Raw genomic sequence first — 4,673 nt, 5'->3', positions numbered from 1 at the left:
ACAACACACTGAACTAACCTTACCCACTGGGGGCAGACACCAAAAACAATGGGAACTACAAAACTGTAGCCTGTGAAAAGGAGAACCCAAACACAGTAAGTTAAGCAAAATAAGAAGACAGAGAAAAACACAGCAGATGAAGGAGCAAGGTAAAAACCCACCAGACCAAACAAATGAAGAGGAAATAGGCAGTCTACCTGAAAATAATTCAGAGTAATGATAGTAAAGATGGTTCAAAATCGTGGAAATAGAATGGAGAAAATACAAGAACAAAAGAGCAAACAAACAATGATGAACAACACAATAAATGAAATTAAAAATACTCTAGAAGGAACCAATAGCAGAATAACTAAAGCAGAAGAACGGATAAGTGACCTGGAAGATAAAATAGTGGAAGTAACTACTACAGAACAAAATAAAGAATAAAGAATGAAAAGAATTGAGACAGTCTCAGAGACCTCTGGGACAACATTAAATGCACCAACTTTCAAATTATAGGGGTCACAGAAGAAGAAGAGAAAAAGAAAGGGACTGACAAAATATTTGAAGAGATTATAGTTGAAAACTTCCCTAATATGAGAAAGGAAATAATCAAGTCCAGGAAGTTCAAAAAGTCCCACACAGGATAAATCCAAGGAGAGACACTCCAATACACATATTAATCAAACTATCAAAAATTAAATAAAAGGAAAATATGTTAAAAACAGCAAGGGAAAAACAACAAATAACATACAAGGGAATCCCCGAAAGGTTAACAGCTGATCTTTCAGCAGAAACTCTGCAAGCCAGAAGGGAGCGGCAGGACATATTTAAAGTGAGGAAAGGGAAAAACCTACAACCAAGATTACTCTATCCAGCAAGGATCTCTTTCAGATTCAGTGGAGAAATTAAAACTTTTACAGACAAGCAAAAGCTAAGAGAATTCAGCACCACCAAACCAGCTTTAGAACAAATGCTAAAGGAACTTCTCCAGGCAGGAAACACAAGAGAAGGAAAGACCTACAATAACAAACCCAAAACAATTAAAAAAATGGTAAAATGAACATACATATCGATAACTACCTTAAATGTAAATGGATTAAATGCTCCAACCAAAAGACATATACTGGCTGAATGGATACATAAACAAGACCTAAATATATGCTATCTACTAGAGACCCATTTCAGACCTAGGGACACATACAGACTGAAAATGAGGGGATCTAAAAGATACTCCATGCAAATGGAAACCAAAAGAAAGCTTCAGTAGCAATTCTTCTATCAGACAAAATGACTTTAAAATAAAGACTATTATAAGAGACAAAGAAGGACACTACATAATGGTCAAGGGATCAATCCAAGAAGAAGATATAACAACTGTAAATATTTATGCACCTAACATAGGAGCACGTCAATACATAAGGTAAATGCTAACAACCATAAAACGGGAAATCGGCAGTAACACAATCATAGTAGAGGACTTTAACACCCCACTTTCACGAATGGGCAGATCATCCAAAATGAAAATAAATAAGGAAACACAAGCTTAAATGATATATTAAACAAGATGGACTTAATTGATATTTATAGGACATCCCAACCAAAAACAACGGAATACAATTTCTTTTCAAGTGCTCATGGAACATTCTCCAGGATAGATCATATCTTGGGTCATAAATCAAGCCTTGGTAAATTTAAGAAAATTGAAATCATATCAAGTGTATTTTCCAACCACAATGCTATGAGACTAGATATCAATTAGAGGGAAAAAATCTGTAAAAATACAAATACGTGGAGGCTAAACAATACACTACTAAATAACCAAGAGCTCACTGAAGAAACCAAATAGGAAATCAAAAAATACCTAGAAGCAAATGACAATGAAAACACGACGACCCAAAACCTATGGGATGCAGCAAAGGCAGTTCTAAGAGGGAAGCTTATAGCAATACAATCCTACCTCAAGAAACAAGAAACATCTCAAATAAACAACTTAACTTTATACCTAAAGCAATTAGAGAAAAAAGAGCAAAAAAAAAAAAAAAAAACCCAAAGTTAGCAGAAGGAAAGAAATCATAAAGATCTGATCAGAAATAAATGAAAAGGAAATGAGGAAAAAATAGCAAAGAACAATAAAACTAAAAGCTGGTTCTTTGAGATGTTCTTTTTATAAACAAAAATTGATAAACCATTAGCCAGACTCATCACGAATAAAAGGAGAAGACTCAAATCAATAGAATTACAAATGAAAAGGAGAAGTAACATCTGACACTGTGGAAACACAAAGGATCATGAGAGATTACTACAAGCAACTATATGCCAGTAAAATAGAGAACCTGGAAGAAATGGACAAATGCTTAGAAAAGAACAACCTTCCGAGACTGAACCAGGAAGAAATAGAAAATATGAACAGACCAGTCTCAAGCACTGAAATTGAGACTGTGATTAAAATCTTCCAACAAACAAAAACCCAGGACCAGATGGCTTCATAGGCAAATTCTATCAAACGTTTAGAGAAGAGCTGACACCAATCCTTCTCAAACTCTTCCAAAATATAGCAGAGGGGGGAATTCTCCAAAACTCATTCTATGAGTCCACCATCACCCTGATACCAAAACCAGACAAATACATCACACACACAAAAAAACTACAGACCAATATCACTGATGAACATAGATGCAAAAATCCTCAACAAAATACTAGAAAACAGAATCCAACAGCATATTAGAAGGATCATACACCATTATCAAGTGAAGTTTATCCCAGGAATACAAGGATTCTTCAATATATGCAAATCAATCAATGTGATACACCATATTAATAATTGAAGGAGAAAAACCATATGATCATCTCAATAGATGTAGGAAAAGCTTTCGACAAAATTCAACACCCATTTATGATAAACCCCCCCCCGAAAGTAGGCATAGAGGGATCCTAACTCAACATAATAAAGGCCATATATGACAAACCCACAGCCAACATTTTTCTCAATGGTGAAAAACTGAAACCATTTCCACTAAGATCAGGAACAAGACAAGGTTGCCCACTCTTACCACTATTATTCAACATAGTTTTGGAAGTTTTAGCCACAGTAATCAGAGAAGAAAAAGAAATAAAAGGAATCCAAATCGGAAAAGAAGAAGTAAATCTGTCACTGTTTGCAGATGACCTGATACTATACATAGAGAATCCTAAAGATGCTACCAGAAAACTACTAGAACTAAGCTACCAGAAAACTACTAGAGCTAATCAATGAATTTGGTAAAGTAGCAAGATACAAATTTAATGCACAGAAATCTCTTGCATTCCTATACACTAATGAGGAAAAATCTGAAAGAGAAATTAAGGAAACACTCCTATTTACCATTGCAACAAAAAGAATAAAATGCCTACGATAAACCTACCTAAGGAGACAAAAGACCTGTATACAGAAGTCTATAAGACACTGATGAAATGAATTAAAGATGATACAAACAGATGGAGAGATATACCATGTTCTTGGATTGGAGGAAACATTGTCAAAATGACTATACCACCCAAAGCAATCTACAGATTAAATGCAATCCCTATCAAATTACTAATGGCATTTTTCACAGAACTAGAACAAAAAATTTCACAATTTGTATGGAAACACAAAAGACTCCATATAGCCAAGCAATCTTGAGAAAGAAAAACGGAGCTGGAGGAATCAGGCTCCTGGACTTCAGACTATAAAGCTAGAGTAATCAAGACACTATGGTCCTGGTACAAAAACAGAAATATAGATCAATGGAACAGGAAAGAAAGCCCAGAGATAAACCCATGCACATATGGTCACCTTATTTTTGATAAAGGATGTAAGAATATACAATGGAGAAAAGATAGCCTCTTCAATATGTGGTGCAGGGCCAACTGGACAGCTACATGTAAAAGAATGAAATTAGAACACTCCCTAACGCCATACACAAAAATAAACTCAAAATGGATTAAACACCTAAATGTAAGGCCAGACACTGTAAAACTCTTAGAGGAAAACATAGGCAGAACACCCTATGACATAAAGCACAGCAAAATCCTTTTGACCCATCTCTTAGGGAAATGGAAATAAAAACAAAAATAAATAAATGGAACCTAATGCAACTTAAAAGGTTTTGCACAGCAATGGAAACCATAAACAAGACGAAAAGACAACCCTCAGAATGGGAGAAAATATTTGCCAATGAAGCAACTGACAAAGGATTAGTCTCCAAAATTTACAAGCACCTCATGCAGCTCAATATCAAAAAAACAAACAACCCAATCCAAAAATGTGCAAACGACCTAAATAGACATTTCTATAAAGAAGATATACAGATTGCCAACAAACACATGAAAGGATGCTCAACATCACTAATCATAAATGCAAATCAAAACTACAATGAGGTATCACCTCACACCAGTCAGAGTGGCCATCATCAAAGAATCTGCAAACAATAATGCTGGAGTCGGTGTGGAGGAAAGTTAACCCTCTTGCACTGTTGGTGAGAATGTAAACTGATACAGCTACTATGGATAACAGTATGCAGGTTCCTTAAAAAACTAAAAATAGAACTACCATATGACCCAGCAATCCCACTACTGGGCATATACCTTGAGAAAACCATAATTGAAAAAGAGTCATGTACCACAATGTTCACTGCAGCTCTATTTACAATAGCTGGGACATGGAAGCAACC

The sequence above is a fragment of the Balaenoptera ricei genome, chromosome 7, assembly GCF_028023285.1.
Source record: "Balaenoptera ricei isolate mBalRic1 chromosome 7, mBalRic1.hap2, whole genome shotgun sequence".
NCBI classification, from domain to species: Eukaryota; Metazoa; Chordata; class Mammalia; order Artiodactyla; family Balaenopteridae; genus Balaenoptera; species Balaenoptera ricei.
Note: the sequence above shows the minus strand (reverse complement) of the source record.